Below are 27,260 nucleotides of genomic sequence, written 5' to 3'. Positions count from 1 at the left end.
ATAGAGTCTGATGAAATAAACAGAAAAAGACAATTACTTAATAATGTTAATTACTTAAATAAAATTAAACAGATGTCATCAGCAAAAATTCCGTCCTGAAATACACAACTCCAGTCAATTCAACTGATACTCGCCAAGTGCCCACCATGCCCCAGGCAAGGAATGCACTCCCAAGTCTGGTTTCTTGAGGAAAACAAAACTTGACAAGAATCCAAAAGTTCATAACCCCAAGTCTGTCTGTCCCTAAACATTTGTTAACTAGTCCACAAAGTAAAAAAATCTGAAGCCCCTACACTGAAATAGTTTATTGTACCTTTACTTTCTCTCTCAGTAAGTGACTGTGTGGTTCCACAGGAGCATCTCTAGAAGCAGCATGAACTTATTTATGCCACCAGGGGACTCGGCAGTGAATTATTACTAAGGGTTATTTCATGTACAAGACAGAAATTTATTAAATGACAATGATCCAGTAATTACTAAATGACTCCCCAGTGGCTCAAAAAGTCAGTAATTAAATACCACTTAACTGTACTAGGATTGTGAGTTATTAAACAGAACTAATGGAACAGCTCATTAAATGGTAACTTGGTGTCCTGAAAAGGACATTTTCATACAACTCACCATGAGCAAACACAGACACTGTTTGCTGGTAAGTGAGGGTGGGACATGAATTATCACACTGCAGCCAACTCTAGCCAGTAACCCTGGCATTTGGCTGGACAGCTAAGCAAGAACTCTACTCAACATCCTCCCTTAGAATTCCCAGCATTCTGATTCCCATGTAGCCAAGTACAGGGTGTAACAAGACAACAGCCCCACTGCAGGCCATCAACATCCTCGCTCATTTACCAATCACACCCAAAGTTCTCCCATAGGTTTACAGTTTGCAATTCTGACACATAAAAGACAGTCTACAGTAAGTTGTGACCTAATTAGAAATGAAAGCTGACAATCACCCCCAAAATGTCTTAATTCTCCCTACTTAGTTGGTTCTCATCTTGCACTCCCATTTTGCCCCAGACTGACCTACTCACTAGACAAAGTGTCCCTTCCCTCCAATTAGTGACTCCAGTCTAGTCAATCACATTTCAACAAGAAAATATCTCAGGCTTTGCCCATTGGGATAAGACTTGAAAAGAAATGCTCCTAAGTGACTTTAAAGTCATCTCTTAAAATTCTAAATTGTTTACAATGAAAATTAAGTTGGTGTTAAGCTTTTTATCCCCTAAGCTACCAGTCAGTACCTACATCCTCTTTGTTACTGCAGTGGTCTTAACAGGCAAACTATCTGTGGTCAGTCTGTGAAAAGTCCAGGCAAAGACAAACACATAATAAATGTTAAATATGAAATTACTGGGAGCAGTAAAAGAATACCCACTAAAAAAGCTTTTAAAGAAGATACATGATATCCCTATCAATGGATGAACTCAAGAAAGTGTAAAAGAAAGATAAGCAATGAACCAATGAACAGATGAAAAATGTCAGGTGACACCAGGGGAGAAACAAATGAGATCAAGGAGATAAAGTTCAAAGAGGTGGCACAACAGGTCATGAATCATACAGAGTTGGTTAGACTCTCACAGACAAAAACACTGGAAAAGGATTCTAGAAGAAACCAGCGATGGTAATGAAGGCAGCACTTCCTTAGCAGAAATGCTACAATTCACATAATTTCAAGTAAGAATGCATATTTTTTCAAATTACAATTCTGTTAAATTACAAAATAGTATTTGCAACTTTTACTCCCCAAAGCTCTTTATAGCCAGGGTTTTAGGAGTAACATAAAAATATAGAACACAATACATTGTCCAAAAGAGAAACTAATAAAATTAATCAATAAACTTCTCCCTATTATATAAACTGTATTTGAAAAAAAAAAGTCCTATCTGAATAGTTTGGGTTAACCATTTAAAATGCATTAGGAAACAGCACCATTGGGTGCTAGTGACTTACACCTGTAATCCTAGTTGCTCTGGAGGCTGAGATTTGAGAATTCTGATTAGAAGCTGGCCCAGGCAGGAAAGTCCATGAGACTCTTATCTCCAGTAAACCACGAAAAATCCAGAAGTGGAGCTGTGGCTAAAATGGTAGAGCATTATTCTTGAGCAAAAAAAAAAAAAAAAAAGCTCAGGGACAGCATCCTGAGTTCAAAAAAAAAAAAAAAAAAAAAGCTCAGGGACAGCATCCTGAGTTCAAGCCCCAGTACCCACTCCCCCCCCCACATACCAAGGAAGGAAGGGAGGGAGGGAGGAAGGGAGGGAGGGAGGGAGAGAGGTAGGGAGGGAGGGAGGGAGGGAAGGAACAGAAAGAAAGGCAGCAAGCCAGGCATGGTAATGTCAGTGCTTAATCCCAATGCACAGAAGGCTGAGTCAAGAAGATTCTAAGTTCAAATCCAGACAGACTTGATACAATAGACTCTACCTCAAAAATTAAAAATAAACATAAAAATAAATTTCAACATAAAAATGAGAGCCAGTAAGAAGCTTTACTTCATTATAGATTTTTTAATAGCAAGTAGTATATCAACCTAAATGAATATTCAAATGGTCTTATTCAGACAGTACTTTTAACCCACTTGCTCTCTGGGATAATTGGATCTCTATGAAATAACTGTGAAGAAAACAATACTTTATTTCAAATCTAAGTTCTGTGAGAATGTGCATGTGCATAAAGATTATCAAAATACAAGATGTACAACAATTATCTCTAGAAAGTGAAATTATCTCCACAGGAATATGGCTTGCATTCACTTGTACTTTATGAACTGTTCTAACTTTCTACAATAAGCACATTATAAAAAGATAACAGAAACCAGAAAATTAAGCTCCTTTCATCTTGAAGAAAAACATCATCAATGTACCTTTTTAAAGAAAATTTTAATTGTAAAGGTGACGTACAGAGGGGTAACTGTTACATAAGGCAGGGAGTACATTTCTTTTCAAACTGCGTTACCCCTCCCTCATTTTCTCCCCCTCCCCCTCCCCCACTCCTCTTCCCCCAGATGTAAAGTTCACTTGTGTCTAGTGGGTCTCAAAGTTGCACTGGTTTCCCCTGGGGATATAACAGCCATCCTTTATAAGATGAAAACTTCACTGCCATACATTATAGGCTCTCAAGCAGAAGCAACCTGATCCTCAAGCTTGGGAAGCACCTCTGACCTGGGAAGCAGGGTGCCTGGAGACATCCACCTCCAGTCAGACCCCATCTGAGTATTAAACCACTGTTAACTTGTGCCTGCTTCCTGCCTGACCACAGGAAGAGTTCCTAAGTGGACTCTGAGGGAACTCCACTAGGAGCAGGTCTTGAAGTAGGACCCTCTGAACTCAGCACATGGCCCTGAGCAGAGAATGGGTGATGAATGAAATGTCACAAAAGGGGAGTAGAAGACAGAAAAGGGTGGTAGGTGGTAGTACCTTACTTAGGCCTTTTCCACTTTATTGCACATGTAGCCACAAGCCACTAGGAAGGACTCAATCTGGAGATCAGCAAACATGCCCACATGGAATCCTCCACTCTGGAGCAAAAGGTCCACGGTGGGCCCAAAACTGTCCTTTGTACTAAAGCAAAAAGGTAGGATGAAGAGAGGGCAGGGAAAGGGGGAAGAGGAATATTCTTTACGTATTTCAAAAACTAAGGGCAACAGCAAACAAGATACTAAGCAAAAAAAGGGGGGGCTGGGAAGGTGGCTCAGTGGTAGAGTGCTTGCCTTGCATGCCTGAGGCCCTGGGTTCGATTCCTCAGCACCACATAAGCAGAAAAAAAAGCCGGAAGTGGCGCTGTGGCTCAAGTGGTAGAGCGCTAGCCTTGAGCTGAAGAGCTGAGGGACAGCACCCAGGCCCAGAGTTCAGGCCCCACAACCGGACCCCCCCCCAAAAAAAAAGGCTATTTATCTAATGCAAACACAATCCAAGGCATAGTTAACAGTGCCTCTGGGGCAGACAGGCCTCAATGTCCAGTCTCTTGAACAATTCCAACAGCAAAAAAAAGAGCTGCCCTGGCTGTTGCTCTTCTTAATTCCCTCTCCCTTATTCCTAAGCTCCTCTTCCTTCTGCTGTGCATGCCTGAATAATTCTTAATCCTTGTTGAAAATGTGGGTTTTGGTTAAATACAGAGATGCACTGACATTCTGACACAGGTTGTTGTTGTTGTTGTTGTTGTTGTTTTTAGTCCATCATGGGGCTTGAACTCAAGGGCTGGGTGCTGTCCCTGAGCTTTTTCACTCAAGGCTACCACTCTACCACTTTTGAGCTACAGTGCCACTTCTGGTTTCTGGTGGTTAATTGAAGATGGTAAGAGCCTCATAGACTTTCCTCCCTGGGCTGGCTTCAAACCTTGATCCTCAGATTTCAGCCTCTTCAATAGCTAGGACTGTAGATGTGAGCCACCAGCACCTAGCTCTGAGACATGTTATGTGGCAGAGAGAAGCCGTGATTACACCACAAGCAGAGCAAGGCAGACTGCAGACAGGAGCAGGATGTTTCTCCTCAAGGAGCACAAAGTAGTCTGGCACTGGCAGCTCATTCTTGTGATCTTAGCTACTCAGGAGGCTGAGATTTGAGAATTGAGGTGGAAGCCAGCCAGGGCAGCAAAGTCCACGAGATTCATCTCCAATTAATTAGCAAAATGCCAGAAATGGCAATATGGTTTAAATGGTAAAGCTCCAACCTTGAGGGAAAAAAAATCAAGCAGGAGCCCAAGGCACTGAGTTCAGATTCTAGTACTGGCAGAAACAGAGGTGGTGATGGTAGTGGTAGTGGAAGAGAAGGAAGATGAGGAAGAGGAGGAGAGGAGAAAGAGGATAAAGAGGTGGAGGAAGAGGAGTCTGAAGAGTTGTTGCTGCTGCTTCTGCTACTGCTAGAGGCAGAATGGGAACAGTTTCTACTTAGGACTCCATGACTTTGTTATTGTGAAGCTCATTAATTGCTATGAGCAAACCAACAATTGGAAGAGGTATAAATTCTTCCAAGACAACAGTCTAAAACCAATCATATTAACAGTGATTTCAGACTCCTGAGTAGCTAGGATTACAGGTATGGTGACCAGCACCTGGCTATAATGTATTTTAATGCAGTATAGACTGTAGCATACTGAAGCTTTTAATACACAATCCCATTTTCACATATTGTGCAGGCAAGCTGTCAGAGGCACACATGTGAGGGATAAGCTCCATTCATGAAAAGCCATGTTTAGGTGTCCTTTCAAGGAAATAAATTTCTTTCTGAAACAAAACAACTTTTTTTTAATCATTTGGTGTTTTTTTCCTCCAAAAGTCAACTCAAGAAAGGATAGAAAAATATTTTGTAATAAAGGACTATGACATTTCATTTCCATTTAATGCTGCTCATTGACAATGGAGAACAAAACTGTGAAAATATTTATTTGCAGATTGAGATTTCTTTGAACTAATTGAAAAATTTTTGGGAAAAAAGGTACCCATCCAGGTACCATTAGTTCAAGCCTCAGGAAGCTGAGATGCTCATAGTGGTTCAAAGCCAATCCAGGCAGGAAAGTCCCTGAAACTCATCTCCAGTTAGCCACCAGAAACCCAGAAGTGGAGCTGTGGCACAAAATAGTAGAATACTAGCCTTGAGTGGAAAAGCTAAGGGACAGCACCCAGGACCTCAGTTCAAGACCTACAACCAACAACAACAACAACAACAACAAAAGATTTTTTAAAAGTCATGAGGCGGGAGGGGGGGGGAGCGTGGTGTGGCTATGGGAGGAGCGGGGATGCTGGTGGTTCACGCCTGTAATCCTAGCTACTTAGAAGGCTGAGATCTGAGGATCCAGGTTCAAAGCCAGCTCTGGCAGGAAAGTCCATGAGACTCTTATCTCCAATTAACCACCAGAAAACCAGAAGTGAAGCTGTGACTCAAAGTGGTAGACCACTAGACCACTAGCCTTGAACATAGGCGCTCAGGGACAGCATCTAAGCTCTAAGTTCAAGCCCAACAGCCAACAATAAGTAAATAAACTTAATTTAAAAATCACCCCAGCATCTGGAATTAAAAACAGGAAAATAGCCATTAAAACAAGCCACCAACAGCAGAGTGTGATCTGCCTCTTTCAGAACTGGGATGCCATTGTACAATCAATCCTCCAAATCTCTAAAAGTATGGCTGCTATTTATCCAGAACCTTCCTCTAAGCAGTTAAAGTTCTTTACAAGTATCATCTTCATAATAACTCCATAAAGGGAGGAGATTTTTCTATAAAAGTTCATTGAGCATGAAAATTCAGCCTCATTCCTCAAAAGCTTGAGCCAAAAGCAATTATTAAAATTAATTTTTAACAGCAACAAAAATAATTTGTCTGAAAAAGTAAACTAATAAGCAGTCAACTACCTACTTGTAGCACATTTTTTTCTACACAAAGGCTGACTCTCCTTGCCTCAATACCCAGAGTTACTCCTGAGAAGCTGGCTCCTACAGAGTGATGACTCAAAAAGCCTAGTGACAGTCGCTGTCTTGGAAATCTATTGGACTTCACTTCATAGCATTATTTGGTCCTACATTTAAAGAACACTTAAAGCTGTCACCAAATGATCTGAGGGAATAATGATCTCTTAATAATACAAATCTGAGCAAGGGTCATCACTCACAAGGTACAGGGATGGTTCACTGATAGACTCGGAACAGGGAGACTCATTGGCCTCTATCTGCAGCAAGATCCACTGTGTGCACACCTGACAGACTAAACATGAAAGGATAGGTGGCTCATTGGATAAACAGATGTGCATACTGTATAAGATTATGCATTTGCTGGTGCAAAGAATTCCAATTCTTTTTTTTTCTTTTTTGTAGGTCATGGGGCTTGAACTCTGGGCCTGGGTACTATCCCTGCGCTCTTCAGCTCAAGGCGAGCACTCTACCTCTTGAGCCACCGCGCCACTTCCAGTTTTCTAGTGGTTTTATTAGAAATCAGAGTCTCATGGTCTTTTCTACCTGGGCTGCCTTTGAATCATGACCCTCAGATCTCAGCCTCCTGAGTAGTTAGGATTACAGGCGTGAGCCACCAGCGCCCAGCTCCAATTCTTATCTATAAATTCTTTCCATGGTACCTCTAGGTGTAGAAGTCATGCTTCCTTTGCCAGCCTTCTACCTCTGTGGTGGTTTTACTTCTCTCAAGCCACAGGTAATTTTACTGGATGAGAAATTAATATAGCTGATATGATAAAGTCATAGAGCACAAATTCATTTTTTCAGATTCCTATATCTAGGATTATTCCTGTGTACCCTAGAAATAACTGAAAGAGAATAAACCTTCCCAGCTGTTACATAGCATCACATGGTAAGCCATGAAGAGGAGTAGGAAGAAAAGTTGTTGTTACCCAGCTAAGAATGGTTCCTCAAATATGTTCCAAGCTAATAGGGAGGCAAAGATCAAAGGATCAGTGGCGCTGTAGCTCAAGTGGTAGAGCGCTCGCCTTCAGATGAAGAGCTGAGGGACAACGTCCAGGCCCAGAGTTCAAGCCCCACGACCGACAAAAAAAAAAAAAAAAGATCAAAGGATCCCTGCTTACCGCCAGCCTACACAAAAGGTAATTTATAAAACTCCATCAAAACTAATGGCTGGATACAGTGGTACACGCCCTTTATTCTATCAGCCAGGGACATGCAATGGCTGGGCACACTGGCATGGGCATATCATCCCCAATAAAATGGAGAATACAGGAGGAAGACTACATCCTAGGTCAGTCCAGGCATAAAGTAAGATTCTACCATAAATATAACCAACAAAAAAGGGGGCTGGAGGCATAGCACAAGTGGTGGAACCTAGCATGTATGAGGCCCTGAATTCAATCTCCAGTGTAGTAAGAAGCCATAAAAAAAAGCTAAAACACAAGCAGGGCACTGGTGGGCCATGACTGTAATCCAGGCTATTCAGGAGACTGAGATCTAAGTATCGTAATTCAAAGCCAGTCAGAGCAGAAAAGACTCCATAAGACACTTATCTCCAATTAACCACACAAAAAAATAGAAGTGGCACTGTGGCTCAAAGTGGTAGAGCACTAGCCTTGAGCAAAAGAGCTCAGGGGAAGCGCCCAAGTTCTGAGTTCAAGCCCCACAACCAACCAAAAAAAAAAAAAACCCTAAAACATGCCAGCTGCAGTTCTAACTGTTTTGATCCTCATAAAAACTTATGAGGTAAGATTAGCCCGTTTACAGAGGGGTGGGGGGACTGAAGCAAAGAACCATTAAATAACTTCCCAAAGATGAACCCACTAGTAAAGGTGAGAACTGTGTTCAAACCAGTAGTCTGACAACAATCCTGGGCTTTTAACCATTTGGCTGTACTGGCTAGCTTATTTTAGTTCAGCTAGTCACAGTTTGCAAATAAAATTCAAAACTTCCTCCACCACAGGTTGCCCAAGGGTCTTTCCTTCAGAACAGAGGCAATACTACCATTTCGGGAGTGTGCAGGTGGTTAGGATCCTGGTCCCTTTCTCCAAATGCCTCTGGGAAGACCACTCTTCTCTCCATATCCAAAGGCCTTTGGAGTATGGGGTCTAGGGTAAGATGAAGAAGAGAAAGTGGGGGGGGGAGCCTTTCCCCCAATGAAAACTGTTATAGCAAACGGAAAAGGAAATAAAGATTAATTTTGAACAAGAATGTACGCAAAGAAATATGGAGAAGGAAAGGCCAAGGGAAGACTTATACTTCTTTTCATCCATCAAATGCTGCAGTGTGAAACTGGTAACAACTCCGTTAACACAACTCAGCGTTCTGAAAAGTCATGGGGCTGACCAACTAACAGAAAACTATTTTCTAAAAACAAATCCATATATGGTAGGAATTCTTTTATCTGTTCTTTCATAAACTCTAAATCCAAGATTTCAAATTAACTTATAACCTGCCGGACAACCTACTATTTATAAAACTCCTTTCTTCTAGATGGGTGCTGGTATCAATGTCCGTTTGGCCTAATTGAAAAGAACCCAGCTTTCTCCTATACCCAAAATGGCTTTTGCAAGTTGGGGGATGGCTGGTAGACAAGTTTTAACTGGGACTATGTCATGGAGCATCTACACATGGCCTCTTCAGCCAAAGCCACAGGTAATAAAACTTTTCCAACAGAAGCTCCCAGCTTCAAGAATTGTCAGTGTTGCAATGGGTAAAGCAGAAACTGCCTGGCCCTGGGACCCAGTCTCAAAAGTCACATGGTACACTCCATCCATACCACAGCAGAGAACTTTGACTCTGCTAAGTGCTATTTGGATATGGAGAACATCACTACAGGCTATACAAAATTATCAATATAGACAGATGGCCCTTATATAGCCCACAGGCCAGAAATTCTCTACCCCTGTGTGCACTAGCAAGCCCAACCAGATTCACAGAGCACAGAGTTTTATTTTAAAATCCAGACCTTATCCAAACACTAAAGATAATTGGCCTGGTATTATCATTCTCACCCTAGAAATGCTATTCCTTTCCTTATAAACTTTCCCATCACTTTCAGAAAACCTGCCGACTCTGTGTGCTTGCTTGTCAGATTTCTGGTGCATCCTTCTACAGAAGTAAATTTTGCCTTCCTGAGACAAAACCAAAAAGAAAAGATAATTTGTGCAAGACTTACATTAAATATATACAATCAGAATGGCCTCTGAACTTCCAGAGGAATCAGAATGACTGTGTTGCTTGTTTTTTCATACAATTGTAGAAAACAGCAGGGATGATGGTAGTAAACAGATTTGGGGTTTAGAAAGGAGCCATGAACATCACATCATGTCCAAGAAATTCTGAAATGATAAAGCTAAAATGTATATCAAGAGACAGCTCATTTCTCTTTGTCTAGCTTTGGCCTTGAGACATTTCTAGGAGGGATCTCATCAAGCTTGTTCTCCTTGAGGTTAAATCTCTAATACTTTAAGACACATGGCTCAGAGCTGTCCTTTTTATATAAGTCTACAATGACATCGTCAAACTAAAGGGAAAGAGATTGAAAAGTCGCTCAAACTGCTTCATGCCAGGGCAATGGTTGTCCATCTGGACAGCTGTGCCCTTTTCTCATATACACTGGGCAATGTCTGCAGACAATTCTCATTGTCTTGACTACGGGAACAAGGTTCTACTGGCTTCTAGTTATAGAGCCAAGTATGTTGTTAAACATCCTATAATGCACAGGATAGCACCCACAACAAAGAATTATCCACTGCAAAATGTCAATAGGGGCAAGGTTGAGAAATCCTACTCTAAGGCACACACTGTAATTGAGCAAACTGCAAACCATTCCACTTTCTTTTCACTGTGTGCCTCTAGCTTTGAACTATACAAAGCCTTAATTGTTATGGGTGCATTGTAGGTATGTTGTGACTCCATGGATATGTCTCATTTTAAAGAGTCACACCAAAAGGCTGAAAAGCATATTTTTCATCATGTAACCATTCTTTCATATACAATCATTAAAAGTCACTTTTAATTTAGGTGCCAATCTTATCAGTAACACTGAAAACAACACATGAGCAAAAACTAATTTTAAACGATTCCATACTGAGTGGCTCCCATATGCTGTGGTCCTTTGTTTCTTAAAATAATGAGCTGAACTGTTTATGCATGGGTGCAAGCAAACTAAGAGTTACAGATTAACAGGCTCTCTCTCAGGGTAGGCTCTTCCATCTGTCATCTCCCAGCAGGGGAACAATAGCGGCAATGACACAGACATGGCCTCATCTGGCCAAACATACCCCCGACCTCTGCCATCTGTCCCCAAGAAGAGCCAGATGCCGGCTGGGTGCCGGCACAGTTACTTTTTGCCTTGCAGAAACACTCTCCCACCTCCTCTGTTTGGTTAATACTTACAAATACTTACTTACTTTGGTTAATACTTACAAATCAAAAGCTGTCAAACTACCAGACAGAAAACACCATTTATAAACTCTTACATTCACCTTCAGGGAACTACTGATAGTCGTTTTTATTGGGTCTCTTCCACTACAAATTTGTAAAGCTATTTCCTATTTCCAAACATTAATTGCTATTTTCCTCTCAAAACAAGGTTTCAATGACACCGATACACAGCCTATAAAACCACATTTCCCTGAGGGAAATAAATTGCATTTGCTAGGTTGGTGCACACTACAACTCAGGACTGTGAGCAGGCCAAGCCCATTAACAGTGTGTGGTTATGCTGCTGTTCTCCCAGGACAAACATAAACACTTCTCACACAATTTGGGGGCTTTGATTCATCCTTTCCAACTATGATGTTATCCCCGGAAGTACACTCCAAATAGTCCCACAAAGCAGATCACCAACAAGAATGGCCCACAAACAGAAGGTACTCCTCCCAAGAAACACATGCTCTAACAAATACAACCACAGGGCTAATTTGTTAAAAGACCATTAATTTTAACTTACAACAAGGCACACACTCTAGAAGTCCTTGAATCCCAAAGGCAAAGGAAGCCCTGGTAAGTGCAGGTTTCTACAACCTGTTTGCTCAGTTGGAAGCATGAATAAACAAGGCACAAGGAAAGCCAGGAGATTCTCACAGTGGTGAGCTCTGACATGGACAGAGAAGCACTGTAAACCCACTTAAACCCACTGAGACATGACTGAAAACAGTACCAGCTATCAAAGTGCTCTGAGCACCTTAGACAGCCAACTGGGCAACAACTAGGGAGAAACTTTCAGGTCGTATTGGACTACTCAAGGTAGATTTTCTTACTATTTTTTATTCTAGGTATACCTCACACATGAGATAACATGTGGGTTATTTCATTATCCTCCTAGCAATTTGATTTGATTTTCCCCGTGTGACAGATGAAGACACTGAGCTCTCTTACTTGAGCTCACAGAGCCTGGGAATAGGGACCAGACCTCAGGACAATCTGACGCTCAAGGTCTCCTACTATACAACATACACAGAGTTCAGTCCATCCTCACTCTGGCAAAATGAGCAGGGAAGGGCTGTCTCCCAAGCATTCTTTTCCTCCCAAGGCCTGACACTAGTTTTCCAAGTTTTTCAATGGGTAAAATGTTTAAAGAGTGTACCCAACCACCACATGAAATCTAATCCTGCGTAAGTAATTATTAACATTAACAGAAAATGCATGATTTCTAGACTTAGGATGAGCTGAGCAGTTTGTGGGCTACAGCTGAACTGCAGAAAAGACCAAAGAATATAAACTGGCATATCTTTGGGGCCATGAGTGGTTAGAAGAACTTGGTCCTGTCATGAAAACTCCAAGAGTCCCAATCTTACAAAGAGGGAGGTGAAACTGGGTTGACTTCCAGCCATTTTATTTTGGTTGTATCGTGGGAAAAGATTTCATATAACAAGGGAGGAAATCATCTAGAGAAATGGTACAAATAAAGACGGGACATATGAAAGGCTTCCCTGATTTATGTTATAAAAACCTTAGCAAGGACTTGCAGAATTTTATTCTTCACTCCTAGAAAACCATACTTATGTGATTTATACTTTACTTGAGAGACTAATTAATTAATGTATATATGCCACTTTGCTTTGCAATAAGAAAACCATGAATATAAACTAATTTTCTACCAACATTAATTTTCATAGTGAGCCAGAATCAGATGAATACAGAATTTCATCATATTTCAGCATTTAATTCTGTAAATATAAAAACTATTACATAAATCTCCATTAACTTTTTTTGTCACTGTGATTACAGAACACCCCCCTCCAAAGAGTATTAAAGAGAATTACTTTGTTGACTCTACATCCATATGCAATAAAAATACCCAGTAACTATACAAAATGATATTCCTTCAACAATTGTCAATGACAAAATACTTTTCTAATAAAGGATATGCTTTCTAAAATACTCTCCTTAAAAATTCACATTTGGGAAAATTGGATAATCCAACCTCATTTCTGTTTGTACTTTCAAGAATCCTGAAGAATCACAGATGAATTAAGGAAACTAGATTTTTCAGTGAACTGGTTTTTATCTATCTATCTATCTATTTATCTATCTATCTATATATTGTCAGTCGTGGGACTGAACTCGGCCTGGGCACTGTCCCTGAGCTCTTCAGCTCAAGGCTAGAGCTCTACCATTTGAGCTACAGCACCACTTCCAGCTTTTTCTGCTTATGTGGTACTAAGGAATCAAACCCAGGACCTCATGCATGCAAGGCAAGCACTACCACTGAGCCACCTTCCCAGCCCCTATGTATGTATTCTTAATTGCTTTGTACTTTGCATGATTTTACAGACAGAATATTTTGAGTCAAATAAGTATTTCCTTTCTTTCCCAAAGCCTTATGCTAGCACTGTACAAGACCAGTTCACATATAACTTCACTTCAGTGTCAAGAATGTCCCTATGAAGTGCTCAAACTCCAGGCTACAGACACTACTATACACCAAGACCTGATTTTTCACTAAAAATCAAGCTAATGATTAATGCCATTGGGCAAATTTAAGTTTGCTATTTTTGTTCAGATGCTAGTAATCTCAAAGCTATGGAGACCTGCTCCAATCTACCTCTGGCCTGCAGCAAGTCTGCCAGCTCCACACCAATAAGCACTATGATCTATGTGTGTGTGTGTGTGTGTTCTGTAATATTTTAATACACCGTAGAAGCCAGAACCCAACCAGCTCTTTCAGTAATTCTCATTCAGGGTCTATAACAGCTTGTCCTCTGACCTACCAAGGAGATGCATGGTCTGCTACATCTTCTGGAGAGAGGGAAGGAAAGGTCATACAAAGTCAGCATTGCAGTTGTTAGAGATCCAGAGGGATCTGGGCTCTCCCCCTATAGGTAACAGAGAAATGCCACAGGAAAACAGCCAGTTGTGTTTGTCAGTTTTCTGTAACTGTAACACATTCCTAAAACCACGGACTTAAAAAGAAGAAAGCTTCCTCTTGGCTCACAGTATGGGACGTTTCAGTGCATGGGTAGTGGGCACTCTTGCTTTTGGAAGGCTAGCACATCATAGCATGATAGAGCAAGTACTTTACCTCATGACCAGAATAAGGAAAAGAGAAAGGGGCTGGCCCCATAACACAATCTCTTATTGAGACCCAGCTCTTAAAGGCTCTATCACCCCCACCAATCGTGCTATTGGCTGGGGAACAAATTAACACATTAGCAGCTGGAGAACATTCCAGGTCCAACTGCAGCAGTTACCAGGAAGAAACCCATCCATTCTCAACACCTTGTGACCAAGTAGTGAAGCCTAAAAGTCAACTTAAAGACACATATCCTTAGTCAGGATGGGAGGATGGGACAAGGTGGGAGGATGAAACCTACTGGTGGTAAATAATTTTGTCTCCTTGGGTCAGTGTTTGTGAAAGAAAACTTCTTGACTTTAACAAATCTCTTTGGATACCTTGAATTAATCTCTTGTAACTACTCTAAATCTCCCCATTTACTACCATGGTTAATTTTGTTTGCTTTTGAATTAGCCAAGATGTTAAATATGGGATATAAATGAATAGCAAGGCTTTGAATGACCAGCCCCAAAGAAGCAGTGTGGCTTCTAACTACACTGAGTTTACCACTGTGGGTTCTAAGCGTTACCATGGCAAGACCCGGTTTCCTTGGTCACAGCCCACAACAGCTAAGTTGCAATTCTCAAATGGATTTAGACAGAGGTAGACACCATGCACAGAACATACTTCTTCTGCCGCAGACACGTGGACATCCCACTCACATCACAACATTTCAATGCACAAGCATCTATAATGACTCTGATGGGCTCCAAGTGGTGTACCTCTCTATAAAGGAGCTGGCTGTGACCAAAAGGAGGGGTAATGAAGCTTAAGGAGATAGGTAACTTCAAGTCTATGTGTTCATCATCCTGAGTTCTCCAGGGAGGCAGGGCCAAGTACCAGTGGCCCCACTCACATGAAATCCAGAGCAAAAGGGCCCAGATACAGAGCCATGTGGCAGTCCTGCCTCCTACTCAAGCATAGGCAGGTCCTCTTCCCCTCATCCCTCCCCAACTTGAAGTAAACAGTTTGATATTATGTCTCCATTTTCTAATGCATAAATATTCACTATCTTTTATAGACTCTTACAGCAAAATCTCTTACAGACTCCACAGACTATAAATGCCTCTGAGCACTGGAATGGAAGTCAAGAATTAGATCTTTATTTGTAGCACTTGTTCCCCCTGACAAATGTTTGATATCAAGCACCTAACTCATACCAGGGACCAGAGGTACAAAGGGACACAAACAAGATAGGATCCTGCCCTCGTGAGTTTCAGCCAAGTCATTCAATATCTTAAACTGAATTGAGGAGCTTGGACAAGAAGCTGCGCCAAAATCCTCCCCATCCTTCCATTTCTCTACTCTGCCTGGTGCCAAAGAAGAACTATAGCCCTCTGGAATGTTCCACTTCCCTGAACAGATGTTATTTTAACTCCAGAGTCATATAGCTCAGGCTGTAGCCATGTGACTTCTCTCCACTCTGCCAACCATAAGCTACATGTTTCCACCCACTTGATTAGGCTAAGCAGTGCCCCACTCTGGAAGACCCACTGGCAAGCACATTTCAGCCTTCTTCATACTGGATCCTTTCCACACAGAGGAAATCTGGTTCCTTCAGATCAGAACTACAGAAAAACAGGAGCAGGGCTGCCAGACCCTTCTCACATTGTTGCCTGGGTTTGTTTATTTCTTTTTCATCAACTCACATCATTTCTGACACTACACTTAACTTCTTGAACACAACCAGGGAGGAAAGTTTTTAGGAGGCACTGAAGTACAGCCAACTCCTGATGAGCCAGTCATGAGGGAGGAAACAGCAGCTGGTCACAGCAAGAACCTTGCCTCTGAGGACTGCAGGGCAAAGACTTTTATCCAGAATGTGAAGAAGCGCTCATGAAACATGCCAAGATCTGCCCTCCCCAGCCCTCATTCCTGGCAACTGCCCTCCAACAATATTTCAGGAAAGATCTGACCACATTCTCATTTCCTGGGAGTTCCCAATACACCATATTCCCTAGAAAGGTGACAACTTCCATTATCAACTTGGAAAATAGCTCCCTTAACCAGTTGATTTTCTAAGATTAAGTTTACTTAACATTTAATACAGTTCTTACTAATACATCAAGAGAAGTTCTCATTTTTCAGAATTAAGTCCACAAATATTAAACAGAAATATATAGATAGTTGAGAAAGTCCATATGCCACCAAAATAATAATAACAACAATAATAGTAAAAGTCTAGTTGAAGGAGACAAGAAAATGCTTCTTTTTCTTCTTTCCCTTGTTCCTATGGTTAATTCCTTTCTGTCAGTGCTTTTTATTTCTGTACTCTTTGTCTTGTATGTAAGTTTATCTGATTTGGGGGAGCGGGGAAGGGGAAGCAAAGAAACGGTGGGACAAAGGGTGAACCAATTCAGCAGTGAAACTCACTAGACACTATGCTGGAAATGAACTATGCAACTTTGGAGAGGGAAGTTGGGAGGGGAAAAACTGGGAGAAGATGAAGGAGGGGATGACACTGTTCAAAAGGAAATGTATTCCTTACCTGACTTATATAACTGTAACCCCCCTGTACATCACCTTTACAATAAAAATGTTTTAAAGGAAAAGAAAACAAACACAAGACAGTGAGAATGTGAATCAAGTATGGTGGACAGAGGGCTGCGAGGTGGTTCAGTGGTAGAGTGATTGCCTAGCATACATGAAGCCCTGGGTTCAATTCCTCAGTACTACATAAGCAGAAAAAGCCAGAAGTGGCACTGTGGCTCCAATGGTAGAGCGCTAGCCTTGAGCTGAAACGCTGAGGGACAGCGCCCAGGCCCAGAGTTCAAGCCCCTGATGGACAAAAAAAAAAAAAAAAAAAGGTATGGTGGAAAGAGGCTGCCATTGTCCTTCCTGACCATGGGCACTCAGGAAGTGACTGGCACTCTGCTGAGGAATATGACAAATCTGACACCCACCTCTCTCCACTCCTCTCTTTTCCTCTCATTGCCTGGCCACTCTGCCCCTCTTAGGAAAGAAACCAAGCAGCCTTGGGGAATGGTGCCAGCTGGTGGCTGGTACAGAGAACTGTCAGCTCACCATTACTCCCTCCCTTTTTCTTGGAAGAATTTGCACTGATCTCCTCTTCCTCCTTTCAATTTCGTCTACCGATGACACAGTTGGAAAGTTACAAGTCCAGAGATATAACTGAGATGCCTCCACTTTCCTACTGTGAGACCTTAAAACAACATAACCTGTCTGCTTCACTCCCCTCTCTGCCTACTGGGATAGGAATACTTGTCTACCTAGCAGGCTTGTGAGAGCAGCAGATGTGAACAGACACTATGAAGAGAGCAGCACTCATCAAACAGAAGGCATTGCTTGGTCTCAGTCTCTACCACATGAGAGGTGTCCAACAACACTCAGCTCAAAGGAACGTGAGGCTCTGAACAAATCAAGTGAGCAACAGATGCCTAGCAAGCCTCCCTCAGAGGTAAACGACATTGCAATTCTACATGAGTTGGCTTGGCTGATAGGTTTCTTTATTTTCAGCTCGAGGACAGCTCCTGAGGAGCTGACAGTGATTCTTCAGGACTTCCAGCCACCAGCTTCTTAATTAGGACAGGAGCAACTGTAGTTCCTGACCATAATACCCAGCAGGGTCCTGTGGCTCCAGAGTCCTCTCCCAGCTCTATGGGGAGCTAGCTGTAGGTTTACCACGAAGGAAAGAACAGTCCTGTGAATCCTTGCTGCCTCCCAAGATGCCATCTCCCTGTGATAAAGATCTCACCAGGGCTAATGAAATTATCTCTTTTGCCTTTTATTCCTCAGTAACAACCACAAAATTAGATGAAATGACCCCCTGCTCCTCTAATTTAAGGCCTTCTTTATTGCCTTCAACCCCAATTCTCTCTACTTTAGATGGATATGAGACTCTGAAGACCCACAGGCCAATGGGATTAGTAACTGGCTAGCTTGTCCTCCTGACTCTCTGGAGCTTCTCCATCCCCCAGGGTGGGGTCACAATCAGTTCAATCTTCATGCTTCAGAGACAGCCCCTTTGAACAAGATCAAATGTTTCCCAACTCCAGGCCTGGTGCTCTGCTCAAAGGAGCAGCAGCCCCTTCTCACTCAGAATGTTAGTGTCAACTCAGGCAGAAAGACCTGGGAAAAGGAGGCAGTCAGCGTGGTTAATTGTCCACCAAACTACAACACAGGCCCACTCAAACCAGCACCTTGGGAGAGCTGGTCACCCCCATAAAATGTGAAGTGCACTTTGAACTCAGGAACAAGGTGATTGAGAACTATTTTCCCCAGCCTGCTGGGCTGCGGTGGGAGATTCCCTGTTGGTTTTTTCAGATTGCATCCACAAAGAAAAACGGGCTTTCTAGCTGAATTCAGAAAAAATGTAGGAGGTAGGCACCAGAACATCCCATTAGGAAATGAAGGGGAGGTAAGACAAGCTGAGCAACCAACCACAGCTTCTCTGATCTAAACAAAGAACTAGAGAGACCACCAGGCCCTCAGAAATTGCTCCACAGGAGAATGCCCTACGCGGAAAAGAAACCAGCTAAAATTTATCCTTAAAAAAGATGAAAGAAAACATTTTCACTGAATTTTTGCTTAATATGCTTACAAGTTGTTTTTTGTTTTGCTTTGTCACATGGGATGGTTATGTAGCCAAGGTTGGCCTTCAACTCAAGATCCTATTATATCAGTTTCCCAAGAAAAGTTACTTTTATAACTACTTAGTCAAAGACTTCCTTCAAATGCTGGTGTATAATCCTAGAAAGAGTCTCTAGAACAGGGAAAAGTCACTTAATTGGAAGAGGCCATGTCAGAAGAGTGATTAAAACAATATCTTTTTTTTAAGGCAAAAATTCTAAGACCTTCCACTGAAAATCAACTTTTCCTGGAAGCAAGGATCTCTAAGTCTTTCAGATCAACAACAAAATCCCTACAGTGGACAAAACAAACTAGCCAACAAATTATAACTGACAAGCTACCTGATCCAAGTAAAAAGTGGTTCCTAAATTATGCATTGATTGTGATCTAGAAATAGAGTAGCAAATCCTTCCCAGAGATGTCTATCAGTGAGCCAGTTTTGCATTGAAACTTGAAAGGCTATTTGCTTCCTCATTAAGAAACTATAACTGAATAGTAAACTTTATCTGAAGGCACAAAACTGAAAAAAAATGAAGAAGCCTTGTTGGGGGAAGAGATGCTATTTGTTCCTTCATTCACTGGTACCTACTCACAGGCATTTCAGCAATAAACAACATTGTTAGGAGCTGGGAAGGTGGCTCAGTGGTAGAGTGCTTGCCTAGCATGCATGAAGCCCAAGGTTCAATTCCTCAGTACCACATCAACAGAAAAATCTGGAAGTGGCTAGCCTTGAGCAAAAGAAGCTTAGAGACAATGCCCAGGCCCTGTGTTCAAGCCCCATGTCTGGCATAAAAACAACAACAAGAACAACAATATTGTTAATCAGAGACTATCATGCTAATAGCACTGCAGTCCAAGAACAGTAGACTAGGTTACTGTCTTGTCATTGCTCAGATTGCTCCAAAATGCCTACCTTGCATACAAGTGGCCCAAACTGAATAAATATCTTTGAATTCTAGCACCAAAATAGCTGTATCTAAAACAAACTAACCCTGATCTATAAATTTAATTGATGAAACAGTTGAATCTTTAGAAATTATAAATGTTTCAATGATTGAAATAATAGCACTGTACTACATTCTACAAATTCAGAAGCTCTAAGGAAATTCTCAGACTTTCTAATCAGGAAGATGTGGGATAATCAAGATTCAGCTATGGAGCTCTGTGATGTGTCTCTGCATACACCTGTGTGAGCCCTGTGAGAAGAGGGCTGAGTTGCTTGAGATCCTCACTACCTTTTTGTTTCTATACTGTACAACACTAGGCAGATCTAGCAGCTCATTATTCATTCTGAATTGGTTAGCACTCCCCATGAGACAGGCAGGGTGGAAACCAGACACCACAAATATACTCCAGGGATGGTGTGGACCAAATATTCAACTATATCTCAAATTCCAAAGAAGGCTACAACCTACTCACATTTTAACATCTGGGGCCTTTATAATTCAATTTATATTCAGGGCTTATTTTTTAAATATGGCAGACAACTTGATTCCGTGAGACTGGAAATCCCTGAGCTGAGCTATACTATATTGTTCCCAAGACCATGAAAAGGGTCAACTGGGAGTCAAATTTCTGTTACTGCCTTGTTTTTTACTACATTCTTTCAGGCCGCTAGCAGCAGGGACTTCACCAAAGGAAGATGCTCTGAATACATGACTACTCTGGCAGGGCTGGATACCTGTACTGATAATGGAGAACAGAAGTGAAAAGAGAACTCATTTCTCTTTATTTAGGCACAGCATACATCCAGCAAAGCAACTGGAAATACCTGACAATGACTCATTCTATTGCAGTTGGGCCAGTGAAAATCAGGTAATGGGTGCAAAACCCCAAGGACACATTTTCCTATATAAAAATATTCTTTGGTTAGAGTTAAGCATCACTTAAACTTTAGTGAATTCAACCAACTCCTAAAAGGACCCTGGTCCCATTCTGACTATACCATTCATACTGTCCTGGGAGGTGTTACTCCAAATCCACAAGACAAAGCAATAACTCAAGCCAACACACTCAGAAGCAAACTAATGCACAGATCTAGAGTCCTTTACTACAATTCTTTTTTTTTTTTTTTGGTCGGTCGTGGGGCTTGAACTCTGGGCCTGGGCACTGTCCCTCAGCTCTTCAGCTCAAGGCAAGCGCTCTACCACTTGAGCACAGCGCCACTTCCGGTTTTCTAGTGGTTTATTGGAGATAAGAGTCTCACAGAGTTTCCTGCCCGGGCTGGTTTTGAACCTCGAACCTCAGATCTCAGCCTCCTGAGTAGCTAGGATTACAGGTCTAGGCCACCAGCGGCCGGCCTTTACTACAATTCTTTAAGCCTAAACTATTTTTTAAAATAAATGCTTAAGACACCAAGAAACATTTTTACTTTCTGTAGGAAACTAGGAAATCTATTGCTTGCTCCCTTGCTGCCTGTGTATTTAGGTACATATTCAATCTTGAGGCGGTCTACATAGCAACAGCAAGGGCTGACTGGAGCTTCCCAGTTCTGGTTGACATTGTCTCTCCAAGAGCAACCAAAAGGGCTGGCTCTTTATGGCCACACAACAGCCATTTGGTATATCACTGTTCAGTGACTAGTCAAGAAGTACACAATGAAACAAAAACTCTCAAAGATATTATGGGAAGTTTTCAACTATGTGTAGTAATACGAACAAAGAGCAAGTAATTAACCTATAAAGCACTTGACAAATCATATATTTAGTCTAGAAATATATTATGATGTGTGTATACATGCTATGTTTTAGTTCAGTTTTGGTAGGCCATTTTTTCTCCTCAGACTAACTTCACTCATCTATTGAAAACCTGCTTCATGTCAAAAACCATATTAAGTATGAGATGATAGCAAAAGCAAATCCGTAGACTAGCAGAAAAAGATGGGCACACACAAGGAAGTTAGACTTACTATGACAAGAATATCATGTCATGTGGGCAAAGAGAAACTAGTTTGTTCTGCTGAACAACAGTCCAAAGGGCTTCTCATTCACATATTTGATAAATAAAAGGTGAAATGTTGGTTGGGTCTTAAATGAGGAAAAAGAATTCTAAAACATGAGCCTAAGGAGAGGAAAGAATGTCAGTGATGAGAAGACCAGCATAACTAATGCCATATTAATTCCTCACCATGACCAAATACCTGACAGAAACAACTTAACGAGGAAAATTTTATTTTGACCCATAATTTTAGAGATTTCAATCCATATAGTCCTTGATTCTCTAGATTCTGGGTCTATGGACAGAACATCATGACAGTGGGAACACAGAGAAGAAGAGAATGTTTGCCTTATGTCAGGGAGGATACCAAGAGAAAGGATACAGGAAGAGTCCAAGGCCAGATACAACCCTCAAGAACATGCCCCCCCAGTGACCCACTCCCTCCAGCTAGGTCCCACCTCCTGTAGTTTCCAGAACCCAAAAAGCTAGAGAGCTGGGGACCAAAAGTTCAATACCTGGGCCTGCATTGGCCATTACATATTCAAACCAAAACAGCCAGTCAGATAAACACCTTCACCAGTTAACTCACAACAGGGGCAGGAAACCATTTTTTACTTTCTTGATAAAATACTACCCTACATTTATTTAAGCATTTTATTTCCACAGAATAAGAACTTCAAGTGGTACAGGGAATACTGTGATCATTCTGGTATAATCTACATAGGCATCACTGGTACAATCTATCAACCACTTACCTGTAAGAAGTGCTTCTTAAAGGATTACAGAAACTATAGGCCAGCTGCAAACTCGAGAGTCTGCTTCCCTGAAAAATAGGAAAAAGTCATCTCTGTTAACATGGAGTAGCCCATCTTCATGGTCCCAGTACAAACCTAGTCCATGGCCCTACGGCACCTTGGTTTCTGAGCAGAAAACATGGCCATCATTATCTGGTCAAGAGTTTGAATCAAACAGAGGAACGTGAGAATGCTGGTTTTAGCTCAGTGGCAGGATAACTATATATCAGGTGCTCATCTCACCTATGCCTCTCAATACCCACCTCATATATTCCATATGCCAGATATGAGACACATGAGGAAGCATATGTTGGGTTTCCTGTTCTCAGGGAGCTTACAGTCAACAGGACAGAGAAATGAACAGGTAAAAATCATGACTTTGACACAGCTTATAAGCACCTAAGACAGAGAATACGAGGTGACCAGAGATGAGGTAACCAGGATACAGAGGCACCAGATTATTCCAATGTCGTCAAAGGAAACTTCCCAGAGCAAGTGAGAGGTAAGCTAAGATACAAAGTCTACAAGACTAGGGGATAAGCGAAGAGCATGTTAGTATAAAAAAGAGTAAAATGGGATGTCCTGATATTAATACATAGTGAATCACAAATAAAAAGTATTGGTGACCACTGGAGTATTTCAGATGACAAAAGGCCTTGCAACTATTTTAGGAAAGGTGGAGACATTACGTTAAGGCCAATACAGGCTCTGGAGTTGACCTAGACTATAACCAACAAAGACCTTGTACTCAAGGACTTACATTCTAACAGGCCTTTGAAGCTCATTCTAGATTAAAACAAAATACACAAAGCAGGTTTTGTGGAAGCCTAGAATAGTTCCTAACACTGCAGAACAACGGGTTAGAAAAACTCACTCCATCCTCAAGCAATATGGACACTGCTTCTCTTCCTAGATGTTGTTCCTCCCACCTACATACAGAATCTGACTACTTGGGGAATGAAACAGTGAAGCCATCCTAGAAAGCTCTACCTGGTTTTATCAGAGGGTCAAATTTCTTTCTGAGGTGTGGAACAAATCCTGTGGTACAAAGACAATGAGGCTGAAGCCAAAATTCATGAGACAAGTCCGGTATACCCACCCTCTTTCTCTCTTTGAACTTCTCTATTTTCCTCCTAGAAAAAGCATCCCTCTGTGCAAGAAAATTCTGACATTCTTGTTTATGTTTCTAAAACCTTTTCTCTTCTTGTACAAAAGATGAGAAATGGAGTCCAAAGCATTAAAACAGCACGCAGATCAACAAGAACACCCACAGCACTTCCAGGGTCTGCCCTTCAAGTCAGAGCCACACAGGTAGCTGAACTGCAGGAAAGCACAACAAGCCATGGAACTCCTGGTAGTACTATGGCAGTGAAGACTCCCAGGGCATATTAAGTGCTGAAACCCCAGTTGCTTCCCTGTAGATGGCACCCTGTCTTTGTAGTAGGCAGCTCACAGGCCTACCCACCTTGCCCATGTGTGCTGTGGTATCCACACTTTCTGCTGAACCATTTTGTAAGCTGTCTTAGCCCCTAGGGTGAAGCTGAGATGGAGCTTGCATCGGTACAACTAGAGCTTAGTGCTGATACAATGGTGGGCAAATCTGCCACCATTATAGCCCAATTCACTTAGATAGAACCAAGTTGGTCCAGGGAGGATGGGGGCCCTTCCACATCCATTTCTGGTCATGCATTATGTCACATACTCATAATCTCCAGGGTCTGAACCAAAACAGGGAAATGGGGAGGAGTCAGTTCTGAGACATTCTTAAAGACTTCTCTGCAGAGGCACAGGCTTTCACTCCAGTAACTCCAAGATTGCCCTGAAGCACTTAGTAATCAGTGTCTGCAAAACTTTCCTAAAAATAAAGCCCTCAGGAACTGACTTCTACTCTGCTGACAAAGGACTCCCTTTTGTGGTTCCATCCAAGAGTCTCTTATGAGAACAAAAGCATGTCAAGATAAAAATGATTAGATACACAGAAACAAAGCTATTCCATCACAACCAACTTTCCAAGTGGCAAACAGGTGAAGGTAGTCGCCAGCCTTACCACTATTAGCATCAGAGCAGATTCCATGATGTCATTTTTCTAACCTGGTATTTCTAGAATCTGCCTGGCCATAAAAATCATCTAGAAGTTGCTTTATAAAAGTATGGATTACTAGGTCAGAGCATCATGAGAGCACTTAGGAATGCAAATATGTAGCCAGCACCCAGCAGTGTTAAGCAAGTTTTAGAATAATCCTTCAAATGAAAAAATAGGTAACTTATAATTTTTTGTAAAGCACAAAACTTCAGAGTTACAGGGTATGTGGGAAAATACAGCTTTAGTTGAAAAAAGTTAGAGCTGTCTTTGTCTAGTTTAACTCATAGAGTATAACCAAGATACAATGAGGAAATCAATTTACATAAAACTTAGCAAGAAAAAGTCTTCCCTTATAACTTAACTATATTATAATATAAAAGGCCTATAACCTCCCTCTCCAAAGGACTTAACAGCCAGTTAGAGGCCAGAGGCCCAACAGGTCTCCACGGGCTGCTGGTAGATAAGGTTCAGACTTTACAGGTCTCAGCTTCCACCTGGCTGAGTCTCACCCTCCTCCCAACCCTCCCAAGAGGACTTGATCCTTATAGTGTGCTCCACAGAACTAATGTTACTGGAAATGTTCCTTACAAATGCAAAATCTCAGGCCCCACCAGTCCTACTGAGTCAAGAGGCTACATTTGAACAGACTCACAGGATGTTGTATACCTTCAGGTTTGAGAATCCTTGCCTGCAGGCAGGGGAGCACCAATGTGAGACTCTTCCTCTTTACACTCTGTGGCCTCCCTCATTCTCTTTACTGAATCAGCCCTGTCAGTTCTGGTTTGTTTTGACCCAAACCACCACTGGCAGGGCTCAGTGATTAGCTGACAATACAAAGCCCAACTGTTAAGTGCTAAAAGGAGGCAGGAAGTACCAATTGCCTTTCCCATTTTCATCTAGCTCTTAAATCTGCCTCCCTTTGAAGGCCAGAATACGGACCCTGTGACCGTAAATCAGTAGGGACAATCCAAAGTCAAACAATGCCATGGAATGCTGATTCTTTTGGTTCCAGCACAATGTTAATGAGGTCGGGGTCATGGGTATGATTAGCTTCCTCTGTATTCTTGGCACAAACTCCAGCTCTCTATTCTCTGGAAGACAACTGAGACCTTTGGTTACTAAGAGTACTTTGGGGGGAATGACAAGGAGAGTCCCAGAAGAGCAGCTCCAGTGAAGGACTCAAAGGACCCATGATGGCCAATGAGCAGAAAGCTCAGAAGGAAGGCTGACAGGACAGATGTCCAGATCAGACTTGAAATTACCTGGATGAACTTGTGCCAGAAATAAGCTGAAGTTTTACAAGAAGAAATGGGAAGTCCCATGGGCAAGATTTTAAAAAATCCTGCTAGATCGAAGCTAGAGTAAATTTAACTTGATGGTGGTTTTTATTTATTTATTTATTGAGATTAAGTGATTACATAAATTTCACAATATTGTGGTACGTAGCTAAAGTCAGAAACGTATTTTACCTTCAGAAGGCGAATTGTCATTATCATGGGCTATAAAGCTTATGAACTCTGACAATATAACTATTTCCTCCAAATCAGGTGATATGTACATTTCTTTCCTTTTGTTTAGTGTAAGCTGTTCCCTCTTTCTCTCTCATTCTCTCCCTCCCATAGCTGCCCTTAAGTTGCTTAGTTCACTTTCATCAATGTCCAGTTCAGCTGATGGACCTCTCTGTTGTATTTTTTCACGCATTTCCCTATGATTCTTTATTTTTTTAAGTCTTAATGTTTTCAACCATGAAAGTTTTTTCGACCACAATGGCTGTTAGGATGCCACAATAGCATACTCTTAGGACCCAAGACTCTATTTTCTAGGTAAGAGGAACTGCAGACCCATGATCAACAGTAGGGCTGATCAGATTATCCTCAACAGTGCCAACCACCTGGGCACACAGGTGTTTACAAAACCCATCACTTTTTTCCTTTACCACAACTTGCCTTCTTATCTACCTAGTGTGGCCTCTTTAGTATACCTGGCTCCAGCTCTTTTTGGCATCTCAGTACAATTTAAACATTCACACATGTATCAGTTTCACTCCTTTTGAATCTTTTCTTTGCATATAAGCACAAGCTAGGGGGAAACCTTTACAGTCAAGATAACATAAGCACATCCGCTATCAAAAGGATTCAGATCAATACTAACTCAGAGTCCCGATTAAGTCTGATGTCATGTTCCCTATCACATACAGCACGAATCCATGCAAAACAAGAATTACAGCATTTGCTGTGACAGCAAATGCAGGAATATTTGTGTAGACATACCATACTCGGTAGAATCATCTTCCAGGATTGAACAGCTGGCTGTTTAAATAATAAGAATGTGATTCTAGATTATTTTTAAGTTGTAAGCTATGCTTTTTAAATTTAATATACAGATAGCAGTGATTTGTAAATACAAAACTGGTAAGTTGTAACTCCTACTAACCAGTCTACTATTTTTCATTTCAGGAAATGTGTTTGCTGTGGGCAAGTGAAACAAAGCTGATTTTTTAAGAAGTTATTTTGTATTTAAGAAGTGTGTGGTATCTGCCACTTATCTGAATATTGAATGACACTACTTTCAGTACAGTTAGAGCCTTCCTTAAACAACTGGCTAAATGCCTCAAAACTAGAAAACAACATGTGCAGCCTGAAGCCTGCCCAGGAGAAAGGAAGCTTGAACTCCAGGTGCCCCTGACAACACAGCTTGGCCTGAAAGAAAGAAAATGTTGAACAATAGAATCTGCAGAGGAAAAGGAGCCCCTCTGTGTTTTCCAGGCATGTGGGAGGTTGTTACTAAAAAGATTTCACATCACACTGCTAGTTTAGATTCTATGGAACACTGAAACAAAAAGAAAAAAACTAATATGCCAGAATAGTGCTTATTTAATTCAATGCTTCTCAG

At 41.5% G+C, this 27,260-nt stretch overlaps 1 protein-coding gene across 1 annotated transcript in view; it reads right to left on the bottom strand.

The window, feature by feature from the left end:
- The window catches only part of Lhfpl2 (lipoma HMGIC fusion partner-like 2), a 129,060-nt gene extending 106,757 nt beyond the window's left edge, over positions 1-22,303 (bottom strand). The window contains exon 1 of the mRNA XM_013015953.1: positions 22,247-22,303. The gene's annotated coding sequence lies outside the window, so the exon portion shown is untranslated. The remainder of the gene's footprint in view (positions 1-22,246) is intronic.
- Between the last annotated feature and the right edge of the window lie 4,957 nt (positions 22,304-27,260).

This window comes from Dipodomys ordii, unplaced genomic scaffold, assembly GCF_000151885.1.
Source record: "Dipodomys ordii isolate 6190 unplaced genomic scaffold, Dord_2.0 Scaffold28, whole genome shotgun sequence".
Lineage (NCBI taxonomy): Eukaryota > Metazoa > Chordata > Mammalia > Rodentia > Heteromyidae > Dipodomys > Dipodomys ordii.
Note: the sequence above shows the minus strand (reverse complement) of the source record. Positions and strands in the feature narration are given on the sequence as shown.